The sequence below is a fragment of the Oncorhynchus gorbuscha genome, linkage group LG15 (assembly GCF_021184085.1).
Source record: "Oncorhynchus gorbuscha isolate QuinsamMale2020 ecotype Even-year linkage group LG15, OgorEven_v1.0, whole genome shotgun sequence".
Classification (NCBI taxonomy): domain Eukaryota; kingdom Metazoa; phylum Chordata; class Actinopteri; order Salmoniformes; family Salmonidae; genus Oncorhynchus; species Oncorhynchus gorbuscha.
The window spans coordinates 14,726,332-14,745,929 of NC_060187.1; positions in this window are offsets into that span (position 1 = coordinate 14,726,332).

A 19,598-nucleotide genomic window follows, 5' to 3' on the forward strand; every position below is an offset into this window, starting at 1 on the left:
GTCTGAACAGTACATAACAGGCTGTTTTTAGGGCCAAACCGGCTGGCTGTGTGGATGGAGAGATGGACATCGAGTCATCAAATATGCAGCAATGTTTTGGTGCTGTGGCTGTGGAGAGGAATGACATGGGAGGGGGATCGTTATGAGGGGAAGGATTTTCAGATTTTTGTCAGGCCCCAGGTGAACATGAAAGAGTGTTGTGCTGGGGGGCACGGGGCTGGCTGCTGTGTGCTGTAAGGGACTGCTGTGTGCACCATGTATTTACAGGGATGTATGAATATTTGATTAATGAGTCATGGATGGGCTCTGGGGAAATGCACTAAGTAGGCATGCAGCGGCTGTACAAAGCCACACACACACACAACCATGCCCTCCTGTTTAACAGAGCACAGCTGCCAATAGTGGCATTGACATTGTGAATTCCAGAAAATCTAATCTGCCCAGCCGAGCACATTCCTCACATGAAAGGGACTCCATGAGAGGCATCTTTCTGTCCCAGAGTTTGGAACTCACAGATAGACGCTCAATAAAGATTTTATTTTGGTGTCATTCACGGGAGGAAATGGCTTGTGTCGCTGGTCACGCAGCCCTTGGGCGACTTGTCGGTTAATGCGCGGGAATGGAATGAAGCAGAGTTTTGGCGGAATCGGCCGCACGCAAGTTCTTGGGACTAGGCCTACAGGTCTGACAGAGTCTCTGAGGGCTAGAGTAAGACCCTTCAATACAATGTGTTTGGGTCAAGACGTGTTAAAAAAATGTTTTTAAACATTCACACAGAAAAAGATGAAAATACAGTATTTAAGCCAAATCAGCATAGTAAATCAGAACCCTGTTACATTCCACTATTCTACTGTAGATGTTTGAGATTAGTCCTATTTAATTGTGCACTTGTTAAACACTTAGATCATTGCGGTGCAGCATAACCTTTGATCTTGCAGTGCCATTAAACATGTTGCATTTATAATGCAGAGAGCTGTTTAATTTGGATATTGGCCATCTTCATGAACTCAGCGCTGTGTATACCCAGCCAGGTCTGCTGCAGCCCAGAGCACAGGATGATGGATGGTAGGGGGCACATCCACTGGAATTAAATCTGCTCCAACAGATTACAGGAAGATAAACAGGTTGGATGTGTGTGCGCGTGTGCGTGCGTACAGTACGTTTGTGTGTTAAGGCAGCCATATTCACACCCCTTGACCTTTTTCCACATTTTGTTGTTTTACTGACTGAATTGTAATATATTTTGTGTTACTGGCCTACACACAATACCCAATAATGTCAAAGACATTTTTACAAATGAATAAAAATTAAAAGCTGAAATGTCGTGAGTCAATAAGTATGAATACTTACTGACTCAAGATATTTCAGCTTTTAATTTTTTATTACTTTTTTTATGGCAAGCCTAAATAAGTTCAGGAGTAAAAATGTGCTTAACAAGTCCCATAATAAGTTGCACGGACTCACTCTGGATGCATTAATAGTGTTTAACATGATTTTTGAATGACTACCTCATCTCTGTACCACACAGTGAATTTCAAACATAGATTCAACCACAAAGATCAGGGAGGTTTTCCAATGCCTCGCAAAGAAGTGTACCTATTGGTAGATGGGTGACTACCACTCTTTATATTTTCAAGCATTGTGGTGGCTGCATCGTGTTATGGGTATGCTTGTCATCGGCAAGTACTAGGGAGTTTTTTGGGATAGAAATAAACAGAATATAGCTAAGCACACGACGCCAGGACAGCGGAGTCAATCACCACCTTCCGGAGACACCTGAAACCCCACCTCTTTAAGGAATACCTAGGATAGGTTAAGTAATCCCTCTCACCCCACCCCCCTAAGTTTTAGATGCACTATTGTTAAGTGACTGTCCCACTGGATGTCATAAGGTGAATGCACCAATTTGTAAGTCGCTCTGGATAAGAGCGTCTGCTAAATGACTTAAATGTAAATGTAAATGTAAAATCCTAGAGGAAACCCTGGTTTAATCTGCTTCCCAACAGAGACTCGGAGACAAATTCACCTTTCAGCAGGACAATACAAATGTTCAAATTTTTCTTCCACTTTGACATGAAGGATTATTTTGTGTAGATCATTGACAATAAATTAAATCCATTTTAATCCCATCTTGTAACAAAACAAAATGTGAAAAAAGACAAGGTGTGTGAATACTTTCTGAAGGCACTGTAAGTTCAGTTTGCTCCTAGCAGAACTCGGCATAGGGAAGTGAACATCTGTGCTCGCGTACCTTCGCTTGAAAATATTACTGTTAGTCCATCTTGAGAACCAAAAGCAACAACATAGCCAGTATACACTACCTCACAATAGTCCTAATTAGTCTTAGACAGGGCTTTCCAACCCTGTTTCTGGAGAGCTACCATCCTGTAGGTTTTCACCCCAACCCAAATATTGCACATCTGATTCAGTTACCTAGTTGGTTGATAAACTGATTCAGGTTAGTTGCAACAGGAGTTGGAGGCTTGGAGTGAAAACCTACAGGAGGGTAGCTCTCCAGGAACAGGGTTAGAGACCCTGATCTAAGATAAATCAAGAAATCTGTCATTCATTTGAATGTTTTTATGTCTTATTCGATTAATTATTAATTAACTATCTAAGATGTTTGGTGCAGTATTTCTCAAGTGGAAAAATGTGCATGAAAACTAGTTGCCTCTTGTTGAATGAAAACAAGCACTTCATTGAAGAATCCCGTCCATAGTTGCCCCTCCTAGGAGTAATACTGTTGACCAATCACAGACGAAGGGGCGTAGACTTGATACCAAACTTCGACTCACCTCAAGAAAAAATGTCTTGTGCACGAACAGCCTGAAAAGACACCAAAATGATCAAAAATGTCATTACAATAAATGTATAATAATATAATGTATAGATATATAATAATATAATATACAGTGCATTCGGAAAGTATTCAGACCCCTTGCCTTTTTCCACATTTTGTTAAGTTACAGTCTCATCCTCCTACACACAATACCCAATAACGACAAAGAAAAAACATTTTATTTGTCATTTTTAGCAAATTTATATAAATAAAAACAGAACTCTTACAGTTACATAAGTATACTGACCCTTTACTCAGTACTTTGTTGAAGCGATTACAACCTCAAGCCTTCTTGGGTATTACACCACAAGCTTGGTACACCTGTATTTGGAGAGTCTCTGCAGATCCTCTAAAGCTCTGTCGGGTTGGATGGGGAGCGTCTCTGCAGATCCTCTAAAGCCCTGTCGGGTTGGATGGGGAGCGTCTCTGCAGATCCTCTAAAGCCCTGTCGGGTTGGATGGGGAGCGTCTCTGCAGATCCTCTAAAGCTCTGTCGGGTTGGATGGGGAGCGTCTCTGCAGATCCTCTAAAGCCCTGTCGGGTTGGATGGGGAGCGTCTCTGCAGATCCTCTAAAGCCCTGTCGGGTTGGATGGGGAGCGTCTCTGCAGATCCTCTAAAGCCCTGTCGGGTTGGATGGGGAGCGTCTCTGCAGATCCTCTAAAGCCCTGTCGGGTTGGATGGGGAGCGTCTCTGCAGATCCTCTAAAGCCCTGTCGGGTTGGATGGGGAGCGTCTCTGCAGATCCTCTAAAGCCCTGTCGGGTTGGATGGGGAGCGTCTCTGCAGATCCTCTAAAGCCCTGTCGGGTTGGATGGGGAGCGTCTCTGCAGATCCTCTAAAGCCCTGTCGGGTTGGATGGGGAGCGTCTCTGCAGATCCTCTAAAGCCCTGTCGGGCTGGATGGGGAGCGTCTCTGCAGATCCTCTAAAGCCCTGTCGGGTTGGATGGGGAGCGTCTCTGCAGATCCTCTAAAGCCCTGTCGGGTTGGATGGGGAGCATCTCTGCAGATCTGTCTCTGCAGATCCTCTAAAGCCCTGTCGGGCTGGATGGGGAGCGTCTCTGCAGATCCTCTAAAGCCCTGTCGGGTTGGATGGGGAGCATCTCTGCAGATCTGTCTCTGCAGATCCTCTAAAGCCCTGTCGGGCTGGATGGGGAGCGTCTCTGCAGATCCTCTAAAGCCCTGTCGGGTTGGATGGGGAGCGTCTCTGCAGATCCTCTAAAGCCCTGTCGGGTTGGATGGGGAGCGTCGCTGCAGATCCTCTAAAGCCCTGTCGGGTTGGATGGGGAGCGTCTCTGCAGATCCTCTAAAGCCCTGTCGGGTTGGATGGGGAGCGTCTCTGCAGATCCTCTAAAGCCCTGTCGGGTTGGATGGGGAGCGTCTCTGCAGATCCTCTAAAGCCCTGTCGGGTTGGATGGGGAGCGTCTCTGCAGATCCTCTAAAGCCCTGTCGGGTTGGATGGGGAGCGTCTCTGCAGATCCTCTAAAGCCCTGTCGGGTTGGATGGGGAGCGTCTCTGCAGATCCTCTAAAGCCCTGTCGGGTTGGATGGGGAGCGTCTCTGCAGATCCTCTAAAGCCCTGTCGGGCTGGATGGGGAGCGTCTCTGCAGATCCTCTAAAGCCCTGTCGGGTTGGATGGGGAGCGTCTCTGCAGATCCTCTAAAGCCCTGTCGGGTTGGATGGGGAGCATCTCTGCAGATCTGTCTCTGCAGATCCTCTAAAGCCCTGTCGGGCTGGATGGGGAGCGTCTCTGCAGATCCTCTAAAGCCCTGTCGGGTTGGATGGGGAGCATCTCTGCAGATCTGTCTCTGCAGATCCTCTAAAGCCCTGTCGGGCTGGATGGGGAGCGTCTCTGCAGATCCTCTAAAGCCCTGTCGGGTTGGATGGGGAGCGTCTCTGCAGATCCTCTAAAGCCCTGTCGGGTTGGATGGGGAGCGTCGCTGCAGATCCTCTAAAGCCCTGTCGGGTTGGATGGGGAGCGTCTCTGCAGATCCTCTAAAGCCCTGTCGGGTTGGATGGGGAGCGTCTCTGCAGATCCTCTAAAGCCCTGTCGGGTTGGATGGGGAGCGTCTCTGCAGATCCTCTAAAGCCCTGTCGGGTTGGATGGGGAGCGTCTCTGCAGATCCTCTAAAGCCCTGTCGGGTTGGATGGGGAGCGTCTCTGCAGATCCTCTAAAGCCCTGTCGGGTTGGATGGGGAGCGTCTCTGCAGATCCTCTAAAGCCCTGTCGGGCTGGATGGGGAGCGTCTCTGCAGATCCTCTAAAGCCCTGTCGGGTTGGATGGGGAGCGTCGCTGCACAGCTATTTTCAGGTCTCTCCAGAGCTGTTCGATCGAGTTCAAGTCCGGTCTTTGGCTGGGCCACTCAAGGACATTCAGTGAACCTTCGCCACAGTCTGAGGTCCATAGCGCTCTGGAGCAGGTTTTCATCAAGGATCTATCTGTACTTTGCTCCATTCATCTTTCCTTCAATCTTGACTAGTTTCCCAGTCCCTGCCACTGAAAAACATCCCCACAGCATGATGCTTGGACACACCTACTCATTTCAGGGTTTTTCTTTATTTTTACTATTTTCTACATTGTAGAACAGTTGTGAAGAAAACAAAACTATGAAATAACACATATGGAATCATATACTGTAGTAACCAAAAAAGTGTTAAACAAATCAAAATATATATTATATTTGAGATTCTTCAAAGTAGCCACCCTTTGCCTCGATGACAGCTTTGCACACTCCACCCTTGGCATTCTACCAACCAGCTTCATGAGGTAGTCACCTGGAATGCATTTCAATTAACAGGTGTGCCTTGTTAAAAGTTAATTTGTGGAAATTCTGCAATGGACAATATTAGACCAGTAGAAATCTGTCCTTTGGTCAGATGAGTACAAATTTGAGATTTTTGGTTGTAACCGCAGTGTCTTTGTGAGACACAGAGTAGGTGTACGGATGATCTTCACATGTGTGGTTCCCACCGTGAAGCATGGAGGAGGAGGTGTGGGGGTGCTTTGCTGGTGACACTGTCTATGATTTATTTAGAATTCAAGGCACACTTCACCAGCATGGCTACCACAGCATTCTGCAGCGATACACCATTGCATCTGGTTTGCACTTAGTGGGACTATCATTTGTTTTTCAACAGGACCAAGACCCAACACACCTCCAGGCTGTGTAAGGGCTATTTGACCAAGAAGGAGAGTGATGAAGTGCTGCATCAGATGACCTGGTCTCCACAATCACCTGATCTCAACCCAATTGACATGGTTTGGGGTGAGTTGGACTGCAGACTGAAGAAAAAGCAGCCAACAAGTGCTCAGCATATGTGGGAACTCCAAGACGGTTGGAAAAGCATTTGGGCGACAGTGGTTAGTGGTTAGAGTGTTGGACTAGTAACCGAAAGGTTGCAGATCAAATCCCCGAGCTGACAAGGTAAAAATCTGTTGTTCTGCCCCTGAACAAGGCAGTGTTCCTAGGCTGTCATTGAAAATAAAAATTTGTTCTTAACTGACTTGCCTAGTTAAATAAAGGTAAAATAAAAAATAAAAACATTCCAGGAGAAGCTGGTTGAGAGACTGAACAGAGTGTGCAAAGCTATCATCAAGACAAGGGGTGGCTACTTTGAAGAATCTAAAATCTAAAATATATTTGGATTTGTTTAACACTTTTTTTGGTTACTACATGATTCCGTATGTGTCATTTCATAGTTGTGATGACTTCACTATTATTATACAATGTAGGAAATAGTAAAAATTAAGAAAATCCTGGAATGAGTAGATGTGTCCAAACTTTTGACTGGTACTGTATATATCATAATATATGCACCGTTTGTGTGCTTGTGTGCATGCTTGTGTATATGTGTGTGTTCATTCATGGATTGTGACCTATGTACACACTGACATGCAGTGTTAATGTGAAGTCCTCCTCTCAGGTATCTGGACCCGTCCCCTCCCAAACCATCCCTGTTCCTACGCTAGGTTCAGCAGTGCTACATTTACGCCCGGCCCTCGCCCCTCCGTCATCGTCCACCTTTGTGGAATGGAATGCAGTGCTTCTTCAAACAGGTACCTCCACCACTTTGAAATCTCATCTTTGTGTGATAAGTCTAACAGGCTAAATATATTCGCTCTAGCAATCGTCAGAACATAAATACTGCCTGGTGCACGAATGTCTCCGTTTCAAAGTGTGTCCGCTCCCACATCCCTCTTCTCACTCCTGTCTTTTCCTGCCCTAACCTGAACCGTTCTGTCCTGTCCCATCCTGTCCTGTCTCTCTGTCCTCTCCCATCCTGTCCTGTCTCTCTGTCCTGTCTTTCTGTCCTGTCCCATCCTGTCTTGTCTCTCTGTCCTGTCCTGTCTTATCCTGCCCTGTCTCTCTGTCCTGTCCTATCCTGGTTCAGTTGTTTGGGCTCCTGAGGAGTGCTGAGGTGTCGCATGCCTCATGTCTCTGCTGGCCCTATGCCAGACACTCGACATGATGCAGCCATACATCAACAGCCACTAAGATCATCCTCCTAGAGATGTCCAGCAAAGTCCTGAAGAAAACTGAAGAATTTAAATGAAATATTTAAGATGTGGTTCAATTCTATTACAATGTGACTTTGTGTTGGGAATGGGAGGCGTCCGTGTCCGCTCTTTCTGCTGAGCGCTGTCATGGCAGGAACCCAAAGAAAAGCCTCCTAGCCGGTGTTGGCTTACCTTGCTTGGCTGTGACAACACGGAGGACACTGGAGTTAACATTTAGATAACGGACGTGTGTGCCGGTTTTGATCTCCATTCCCGGGGACAGGGATTCTCGGGCGAATCAGGAGCACCAGTGTTCCCGTGTGTTGTGGAGGAATACCATAATTCCTCATTCCCATCTCCTCTCAGTCCTGGCCAGCCATCTGTCAGCCTTTGCTAACCAGATGCATTTGAAGCCTGAGAAGAAAGGAGCCAGCACCTCACCAGAGCTGAAGGCATATTGCCCGCTATGTAGCTGTCGACTCAGTTTTCCTGCACTGCTGTGTTGAGAGGGGTGGGAAGTGTGCATTACACACACACGGTTCCCTCAACCACTAGCCTTGTCTTTCGTAACCATGTCGGTGAATCAGTCTCTGCCACAACCATAGTCTTTCATAGTCCTGCTCACTCTACATTCGGAAAGTATTCAGACCCCTTGACTTTTTCCCCCAAAAATCTACATTATAGCCTTATCCTAAAATGTATTACAAAACATTTTCCTCATCAATCTACACACAATACACACAATACCCCATAATGATAATGATTTCCACTGGTCTCATGTCCATTGCTCTTGTTTCTTGGCCCAAGCAAGTCTTTTCTTCTTATTGATGTCCTTTAGTAGTGGTTTCTTTGCAATAATTCAACCATGAAGGCCTGATTCACAGTCTCCTCTGAACAGTTGATGTTGATGTGTCTGTTACTTGAACTCTGTGAAGAATTTATTTGGGCTGCAGTCTGAGGTTGGTAATTCTAATGAACTTATCCTCTGCAGCAGAGGTAACTCTGGGTCTTCCTTTCCTGTGGCGGTCCTCATGAGAGCCAGTTTCATCATAGCGCTTGATGGTTTTTGCGACTTGAAGAAACTTTCAAAGTTCTTGAAATGTTCCGTATTGACTGACCTTCATGTCTTAAAGAAATGATGGACTGTCGTTTCTCTTTGGTTATTTGAGCTGTTCTTGCCATATTATGTAAACTGGTAATCTCTGTAAACCCGTCGCAAGACCCACTGGTTGATGCTTATTTATAAAACACTCTTAGGCCTCACTCCCCCCTATCTGAGATATCTACTGCAGCCCTCATCCTCCACATACAACACCCGTTTTGCCAGTCACATTCTGTTAAAGGTCCCCAAATCACACACATCCCTGGGTCACACCTCTTTTCAGTTCACTGGAGCTAGCGACTGGAACGAGCTGCAACAAACACTCAAACTGGACAGTTTTATCTCAATCTCTTAATTCAAAGACTCAATCATGGACACTCTTACTGACAGTTGTGGCTGCTTTGCATGATGTATTGTTGTCTCTACCTTCTTGCCCTTTGTGCTGTTGTCTGTGCCCAATAATGTTTGTGCCATGTTTTGTGCTGCTACCATGCTGTGTTGCTACCATGTTGTTGTTATATTGTGTTGCTACCATGCTGTGTTGTCATGTGTTGCTACCATGTTGTTGTTATATTGTGTTGCTACCATGCTGTGTTGTCATGTGTTGCTGCCTTGTTATGTTGTTGTCTTATGTCTCTCTTTATGTAGTGTTGTGTTGTCTCTCTTGTTGTGATGTGTGTTTTGTCCTAAATTTATAGTGTATTTAAAAAATATATATATCCCAGGCCCCCGTCCCCGCAGGAGGCCTTTTGCCTTTTGGTAGGCCGTCATTTTAAATAAGATTTTTTTTACTTGCCTAGTTAAAGAAAGGTTAAATAAAATGTCAAACATTTCAAAATAATGGACTTGGTCTTTTACCAAACAGGGCTATCTTCTGTATACCACCTCTACCTTGTCAAAACACAACTGATTGGCTCAAACGCATTAAGAAGGAAACAAATTCCACAAATTAACTTTTAACAAGGCACACCTGTTAATTGAAATGCATTCCAGGTGACTACCTCATGAAGCTGGTTGAGAGAATGCCAAGAGTGTGTAAAGCTGTCATCAAGACAAAGGGTGGCTACTTTGAAGAATCTCAAATAGAAAATATATTTTGATTTGTTTAACACTTTTTTGGTTACTGCATGATTCCATGTGTGTTATTTCCTAGTTTTGATGTCTTAATTATTATTCTACAATGTAATAGTAAAAATAAAGAAAGCCCTGGAATGAGTAGGTCTGTCCAAATGTTTTACTGGTACAGTATGTGTTTGAGAATGTGTGCACGCACGCACGCACGCACGCACGCACGCACGCACGCACGCACGCACGCACGCACGCACGCACGCACGCACGCACACACACACACACACACACACACACACACACACACACACACACACACACACACACACACACACACACACACACACACACTATCCTCCTGCGGCTGTAGGGCCTAGCTAGCTGCTCCAGGATCCTGATGCTGCAGAGAGACGCCATAAAGCCAGACTAATTAAAGGGGATCCGGCTGTAATTACCTCAGTGAATCAACTTAATCAGTACCTGCACCTGTTAAAGACTCAACCTGATGGTGTAATCAAACCTTTTTTTAATACCCCAGAAATTTGAATTATAAAAAAAGATATGACTGGTAATCGCTTGGATTCCGAAACACTTTTACCAATGAGTTGTCCGAGATAAATATGAGGTTAGAGGAGCGGAGCCAGGAGACTGGAAGTCAGGGAAGAAAATGTCAGGATAGTGGAACGTCTCTGGTGGCTATTGGTGTGCATCCGCCCATGGAGTTAGGGCCAAAGAGTTAGTTATTTACACAGCGTAGTGACAAGATCACACACACAACCACTCTGATGTGGAGGTGAGAGGAGTGTCACAACAACAGTATAGTGAAGACACTGTGCGTGTGTGTGTGCGCGTGTGTGTGTGTTCTTAAAGTATACCATAACAACTGGAAAACACAGATAGCACGTTGGATCAAATCATTAATGTATTAATGTGCCCATTATTCTAAGACTTGGTCCCCACACTCTGTTGAAATATAGGTCTTCTCAACACATATACCTAATATACTAAAAAAGAACATTTAAAATGATTCAGTGGCTTGTGTGAACGCATTAATTTTCAGTACTAAAAATATATTTTTAAGCAGGTCTCGGGCCCTAGTTTTTGTCTGGCTGAAATGCATAATGGATTCCCATCTAATCCATTATAGCCGGAGAGAGAGAGAGAGAGAGAGAGAGAGAGAGAGAGAGAGAGAGAGAGAGAGAGAGAGAGAGAGAGAGAGAGAGAGAGAGAGAGAGAGAGAGAGAGAGAGAGAGAGAGAGAGAGAGAGAGAGAGAGAGAGAGAGAGAGAGAGAGAGAGAGAGAGAGAGAGAGAGAGAGAGAGAGAGAGAGAGAGAGAGAGAGAGAGAGAGAGAGAGTCTTCATCCCTCCTCCACCCGGGGATGTTCTTCTTTAAATGAAGTTTTAATAAAGCACGATGGAGGGTGTCCAAGGTCAATTACGAGACTCTGTCCATCCCACCATCCAAACCCTACATGGTGCTTAGTTAACCATAATATGTGTCAGTCATTCGGCAGTGGTCTGATTCAACTCCACACGTAAATGTTGGCTATGCAGACTACACACGAAGGCTGAACCTATCCAACCCTTCTGTGTCTGTTTACTGTTGACTATTTGTCCACCTGATTGGCAACTCAGGTCGCCACTGTCAGTGACAAGCGAATTAGAGAGCTCACTGTCACCAACACTCATTTGTCAGTGCTTGAGGTGGAGGGATATCTCTTTATGCATCAAGAATACGTTAAAAGTTACTGTAGAGGGGTAGAGAGAGGTGAAGTTATAAATTTTCTCTCCGTGGTGGTTGGCAGGTAGGAACTGGCGAGGGTGAAACCATGGTCCGCCACCCTATTTAAAAGAGTAAGGAGGATTTAATGTAATGGTGATTATGAATACACTTATGTATTCATTTAAGCTATAAACGACGGGCCGAGTCGGCACAAAAAAACAAACTGCCTCGCTTCCGGCAGCCATTTTAATTAAATGCCATGGATTGTCAAATTTATCGATCCTCCACCCTGACATGAAGCCTGAGGGATGTCTTGAGCCATTTCCATATTTTTACTGGCCTCTCTCTAATGTGAGATGAGGGGAGGGAGATGGAGGGAGGCTTGGCTGGCTAAATAGGCATGGCTGTTATGGGAAAGAGAGGAGGAGGAGGGATATGTCCTGAAGCAATAGCCCCAGTGTTATGGGACTACGCCCTCTACCCTTTCCCTTTCTCTCTCCGCTCTCTCCCCTTGTTTTCCCCATCTCTCCTCTCCCTTCTATCCCCCTTCTCCTGTTTCTCCATTCTCTTCCCCCCTCTTCTCTCTCTCGTCTTACTCCCCCACTCTCCCTCTCACCCTCTCTCCACTCCCTCTCTCTCTCCCTCTCCCTATATCCCCCTCTCCTTCTCTCTCTCTCTCCTCTCCCCCTTTTTCCCTCTCTCCCTCCTCTCCCCTCTTCTCTCTCTCCCCTTTCTGCCCCTCTCTCTCTTCCACCTCTCTCTCTCTCCCCTCTCTTCCCTCTTCTCCTTCTCCCCTCCCCATCCCCTCCTTGCTTTAATCTGTATAGAGATGGGCCTTTGACAGCCCTACAGCTGTTCTCCTAATTGTTCATTAAGTGTTCTATTGATTCTCTGATTTAGAGTACATGTGTCTTTCAGACGCCGCTCTCGTGTGAAGTGGCAGGCCCTAACACACACACACACACATCCCGGGCCAGATGACAGGGCCGGCTGATGCAGAGAATGCGAGCTGCCACTTCCAATCGAGGGCCCCCCTCTCTCTCTCTCTCTGAGGGGCTGACGGTGCCCGGGAAGCAGCTCTACAAGGCGCTAGGCCGGCAGGCAGGGTTTTATTTTCTAAACTTTTAGCATCAATCAATTAAAGTGGCGACAGCAGCATGGAAAAATATTTAATTCCTTGTTAAGCGCGGCGGCCCCAGATTGCACCTGGCTGAAAAGAGAAGCTGTTGTGCGAGTTTATTAGAGCTCTGATACCCTCACTGATTACCAGGTTAGCCTATCTATGAAGAGCACAGCTTGACTGGCAAAATAATACAGAGAGAGAGGAAAGAGGAAGGGATAGAGGGAGAGGAAAGAGGGAGGGATAGAGGGAGAGGAAAGAGGGAGGGGTAGAGAGAGAGGAAAGAGGGAGGGATAGAGGGAAGTGGAGTGCTTTCATTCGCCTGCATGCAGTGTCGACTTGAGGTAATATTTTTGCCGACGAGATCATCTCCAATTGAGGATTATGGCATTCACTAGGATCACAAGGATCTATTGGCAGAAGGATCCAGATTTAATCTACAGACAGAACTGAGAAAACAATGTAGAACCTGGGCTCCTGCATACATCTCATATGGTCTTATCTCAAATAGACTAAGATAAAACTATTCCCATAATGGACACATCTACTGTTTTATATGCAACAAAGATGCTGCCTCAGATCACTTGCTGAGGGCTCAACACACAGATGTAGAATTTTAATTTGAGCCAGTTTTCTACAGCAGGAAAAGTATCCTGCAGCAACAGGAAATCTGAATTATTATGTGGATTATAATAATGGACCATCACGTTCTGACCTTAGTTCCTTTGTTTTGTCTTTGTTTTAGTATGGTCAGGGCGTGAGTTGGGGTGGGCAGTCTATGTTATTTTTTCTATAATTTGGGATTTCTGTGTTTGGCCTGGTATGGTTCTCAATCAGAGGCAGCTGTCAATCGTTGTCCCTGATTGAGAACCATACTTAGGTAGCCTGCTTTCACCTTTGAGTTGTGGGTGATTATTTTCTGTTTTGTGTCTGCACCAGACAGAACTGTTTCGGTTTAATTTCGTTCTCTTTGTTGTTTTATTCTTTAGTGTTCTGAGTTATAATAAATATCATGAACACTTACCACGCTGCGCATTGGTCCTCCGATTCTTCCTACTACTCCTCCTCGTCAGAGGAGAAGGAAGACAACCGTTACATGGACATCTTTTTTGTAGGGGTTGATACATTTTTCCTCGGGGCAAATCAAGTCTGGCATTTTAAAGTGGAAATGATAAACTTTAAAATCCTTTTTAAACCTCAAATACACTACAAGTTTGCATTCTCAGCAACAAAAGGATGATGATCAAATTAAGATCCTACATCTATACACAGCCAAGTCCGCGTGACACTCATCTTCAACCAGCCTATCCCACTCCCACTGTCATGATAAAAATAGATGAGAACACTGAATAAGATCAAACCTGATGTTACATTGGAACATGTTTTTTTTACTCTACAAAGTTGAATATGAAATTCTAAACACGTTTAGTGGGCTACAGTGTAATTCATTTCAGCGCTATTATAAATTATAGTAGAAAACACATTGAATAGAAATAGTATTGAAAATCTGTAGCTGTCTCTTTTTGTTCTAAAGCCCCACAATTTGGCTTTCAAATTGGACTGAGCGCTTCACTGAGTCAAGTCATATACTCCCTCTCGCCGTAGCTGGTGGTCTCTCCGTTTCCTGGGCAAGTGAAGAACCTCCGCCGTCCGGCTGGGCCTCTCTCTCTCTCACCACTCTGTCATTGAGTGGAGTGATAATGTTCTCTGTAAAACACAATCACTCAGGGAGCTCCTCTCCTTTCAGTAAGGCTCCAGAAGCCCAATCAATATGGCCCGGCTAGGTGACTTATCATCTGGCGTTGGAAGGGCAGGCAGTCGGGCGGTTCTGATGCAGACGTGTGGCCTGCGGCCTGACCAGCCTGGCTCTCTATGGACAAGCAGGATTTAGTCAGACTGGATACCGCTGCTGAATGGAAATTGAATTTTCAGAAATGAATTTTTCGCAACACTTTAAGTTGCTCTTATAACTGTGTAGTAACACTGAAGTTACACTAGTTAAAACATAGTATTTAACGTGTTGTTACATAGTACTTTGGTAATTGCATTGTAACCATATAGTAATGGACTTCTGCATGCTTTGCAACACTGTACAGAAGAATGATTTATACTCACTGTACAACTATTACTATACAGTATATTAGCTTAACTCATGCTCCCTCAGCAGATACCTACAGTAGTGGTCTGGTCAAGACAGCACCTTGATGAAGGTTGAAAAACTCGGGACTAAAAAGCCATGGCCTTTGGGAGGTACACAGTAACCTCCGAATGAGCAAGATATCATACCCAATCTGGCCTGTGCACAGCTATAGCCATTCTTTAAGGCCATAGGATGATGTGTGGTCATGAACCATTGTTTCTTTGCCTTGCTTGCATCTGCAGTTTTGAGGCAATACTTCCAAGGTCTTTACCTAACTCCATCACCAGTGCAGTTTTGAGGCAATACTTCCAAGGTCTTTACCTAACTCCATCACCAGTGCAGTTTTGAGGCAATACTTCCAAGGTCTTTACCTAACTCCATCACCAGTGCAGTTTTGAGGCAATACTTCCAAGGTCTTTACCTAACTCCATCACCAGTGCAGTTTTGAGGCAATACTTCCAAGGTCTTTACCTAACTCCATCACCAGTGCAGTTTTTATATGTTGGAATCTGGCTGGTGCTACGTTCGTGGAACGTTCTCGTAAATTCTTGCCATTTGGACGCCTGAGACAATGCGCTGTTTTCCCCCCAAAGTATTTTACTCAACACGTTACACATGTTATAGAAATATATATTATTGTAAGTAAGCTATTCCGTTTCAATTGATTTATTTGACAATCAATATTTGCCAGTGTAAGCAATGATAGGCTACATAGTATTTCTTTATTTTGCTTTCTCAAATGAGAATAGGCTCAGCAGCGAAACCATTTAACCCATTTCAAAAATATAATTACACAAATACTCAATTGACCAGTTTAAGTGTGTGTTCAGTAATTCATTGCGGGGTATAAATCTAAATGGCATCATGTCCTATTCAACATGTGTTCCACGTAGTGGCCAGTGTTGTGTTTCCTGGCTTCTATTTAAATGGTTTAGTCTGCTTCTGAAATGACACCCTATACCCTATATACTGCACTGCCCTATCCCCTATCAGAGCCTATACGGCTTTAGTTTAAAGTAGTGCATAGTTAGGGCACAGGGTGCCATTTTGGAAGCCCTTAGTGTAAACGCACTCTATCTGACCAGCTCACTAGCTCACGGACACTCATCCCTCTAGACAGTTAAAGCCACAGTGGTAGAAATATACGTTATACCTGTGAACGCTGAACAAGTGGACTGATTAGAGTTTAACCTGGAAGAAACCATGCTAATGCTTCTGTTTACTAACATTTACATTTCTATTCTTCATCTATTAGAGACTTAGGGGTAAAAAAAAACAGTTGTGGATGTTGATGTTAACCTTGATGATGTTTCCTGCCAAGCCTGCCATAGTAATGGTCTCTAATTACCTTAGTGAAGGGAACATGTTGACATTTCCTTGGTGCTCGTAGCCAGAGTCTTGTTTGAACCATTATGTTAATTCATCCATTATATATCTGGGGTATTTATGGGATTGACACCAGTGATGGTACAGGTAAATGGTCTGTGAACACACAGAATTGATTCCAGGAGGCTGAGGGAGGAGGAGGCAACAGGATAGGATAGCCACTGCTGCTGAGCTGAGCAGAGCCTCCTGTCTCCTGCCTCCACCCCTTTCTCTCTCCCCTTCTCTCCCCCTTTTTTCCCCTCCCCTCTTTTCCCCAGACTCGTCCGGCCTGTTACATTTTCCCAGATAGCATCAGCAGGCCTGTTGGGGGCCATCAAAAAGGTACCCAAACAAAGTGTGAAACGCTGGCCGCTTACAAAAATGAGACTATCAGAATCAATACAGTTTGGTCCCTTTCTCCCAACACCAGAGCACACACATCGAAGCACATCCACCACCCACCCCATTATCCCTGCCTTGACTCCCTGAACCGCGATCTCTCTTTTCCCTCTGATAGAGCTCAGAACTATAGACACTGAAGATTTCTACCATATACAAGACAAAGAAGCTACACTGCAGGAAGATCAGACTCAACTCCTCTAATGAAGGTATCGTTTGACTGAAATCTTAGCTATATAAAATAGCTAAAATGTTAATCATGTTGGGTATACTCAGTGTAACCCTAACTAACCCTACCCCTAATATCATATAGGCTTACCCTACATAATACCCTACTCAACACACCTGTCAGAAACACAGGGATAATAATAATGACCTGGATAGCCCATACATCTGGCATAATACCCTACTCAACACACCTGTCAAAACACAGGGATAATAATAATGACCTGAGCCCAACATCTGGGCATAATACCCTACTCAACACACCTGGATAGCCCATACATCTGGCTGCATAATACCCTACTCAACACACCTGTCAGAAACACAGGGATAATAATAATGACCTGGATAGCCCATACATCTGGCTGCATAATACCCTACTCAACACACCTGTCAGAAACACAAGGATAATATAAGAAAACCTGGATAGCCCATGGCTGCTTAATACCCTACTCAACACACCTGTCAGAAACCTGGATAGCCCATACATCTGGCTGCATAATACCCTACTCAACACACCTGTCAGAAACACAGGGATAATAATAATGACCTGGATAGCCCATACATCTGTCTGCATAATACCCTACTCAACACACCTGTCAGAAACACAGGGATAATAATAATGACCTGGATAGCCCATACATCTGTCTGCATAATACCCTACCCAACACACCTGTCAGAAACACAGGGATAATAATAATGACCTGGATAGCCCATACATCTGGCTGCATAATAAATCAGCTGTATTCATCCAGAGAAAATTCACATGTTTTCCCCTCCCCAACAAGATGGAATTTAAATACGAGGCACATGCTAATAAAAGGTAGGCCTGTCACACTGAATCAGCTGGACCTGTGTCAGGCTTTAAGTGTGAGTCTATCCTCTCACATATCCATCTCTGATACCATATTATGAGCTACAGTGCATCGAAACAGGGGATAGATAGGATAGAGGATAGAGAGGCCTGAACCTTACATTCTCCCCCTCCGCTCTGATATGAATTCAGGTCCCAGAGAGAGAGAAGAGAGTGTTTGGAGCACCACGCCTTCATTTTCTCTCCCTGGCCCCAGAGGGACACCTAAGATTGATTTGCATGCCTCTATCCTCCTGCTACCTGCTGCCAATGTATTATTGTGGCAAGCCAGCTTCCCAACAGCAACTGGGAGGACTCTTAAAACTAAATGGTATCTGCGGGCGGTTTAGATGCACAACAGGTGCGCATACACAGTCTTAATTTAATCGGGTTGATTACAATATGGCTGTCCATAGTTGCAAATAAAGTGTGATGATTCACCTGAGGTGTCCTGAGTTTTTCTCAGCAAGTTGTCCCGTATCCATTGACTAAACTAAAAACTGTTAGCCAGATATTGTGAACAAAAGAGATTGTGCCTGTAAGTATATCATGTCTTCTCCTACCTTTGACAATAAGGCTATTTGTAATATAATGATGTCAAATGGTGACAAAAGCAGTTTTGATCCATATGAACATGTGAAATAGCATGACATGGTGAGTAATGTGGTATGAAACAGAAAACTAATAGAGGACAGATTGCCTGTTGTCCATGTTGTTTATCTCTCTGTGGGTGTTGGGAATGGTCAAGGTCATGAACCTGTTGATACAGAGGTCATCAGTGGGTGGGGGTGAGGTGGGTGCAGGTAACACCCATTATTTTTCCTTTGTCCCCTAGGTTGACGGGCACAATTCTTCTGATTATCTATTATCATGTTATCGGACATAAATTTAACAAGCTGTTGAGAGCTGCTGGAAAATCAATACCTTTTAAATGCTGTTTATGTGTGATTAACTGTTAATATCCTCACAAATGATTTAATATAATAAGGTCATTTGTCTTTCACGGGAGCCCGGTACCCTGCAAAGAATAATAGAATAATAAATGAGGACACTAGTAAAGAGGAGATGTCTGATGCTTTCCCCGGCTCTAGTTTTATCACCCACGTCCTCTTCACAGCCACAAAGCACTATGGTTATTTTATACAAGTCATAAAATTAGCCTGAGATGGAATTAGCAGACTCGCGGCTCTTTATAGGTCAAGCCGGTAGTTTATGAGCCCGCGACTCCCTAGCACTATTGTCAGGAGCCTAGTTAGAGGGGTCTTTAAGCATGATTTAATATGTTCATGCCTCGGAAAATAGTTAAATAGCTAATTAAATGGAGGAGTTAATTTACATATTAATTGACCTTCCAGTAATATTTATATTGATACCTACATGAGGAGCCCTTGTCTTCATTGCCTTTCATCATAGTTAGTCTGAGCAAATATGGTGTAACTTTTTTTGTTTAAACTCAAGTTTCTTTTTATTGTCGCTGGAGAGCACCAGTGTATTCCCGGGCAGCGGCAGGTAGCCAGGAGCAGAGAGTCAGGCAGGAGCAGGGAGTCAGGCAGGAGCAGGGAGTCAGGAAGGCAGGAGCAGGGAGTCAGGCAGAAGCAGAGTCCTCAGGCAGGAGCAGGGAGTGAGGCAGGCAGGAGCAGGGAGTCATGCAGGCAGGAGCAGGGAGTCAGGCAGGCAGGAGCAGGGAGTCCAGTAACCAGGAGCAGGGAGTCCAGTAACGAGGAGCAGGGAGTCCAGTAACGAGGAGCAGGGAGTCAGGTAGCCAGGAGCAGGGAGTCCAGTAACCAGGAGCAGGGAGTCCAGTAACCAGGAGCAGGGAGTCCAGTAACCAGGAGCAGGGAGTCCAGTAACTAGGAGCAGGGAGTCCAGTAACCAGGAGCAGGGAGTCCAGTAACCAGGAGCAGGGAGTCCAGTAACCAGGAGCAGGGAGTCAGGAATCCAGGAGCAGGGAGTCCAGTAACCAGGAGCAGGGAGTCCAGTAACCAGGAGCAGGGAGTCCAGTAACCAGGAGCAGGGAGTCAGGTAGCCAGGAGCAGGGAGTCCAGTAACCAGGAGCAGGGAGTCAGGCAGGCAGGAGCAGGGAGTCCAGTAACCAGGAGCAGGGAGTCAGGTAGCCAGGAGCAGGGAGTCCAGTAACCAGGAGCAGGGAGTCCAGTAACCAGGAGCAGGGAGTCCAGTAACTAGGAGCAGGGAGTCCAGTAACCAGGAGCAGGGAGTCCAGTAACCAGGAGCAGGGAGTCCAGTAACCAGGAGCAGGGAGTCAGGAATCCAGGAGC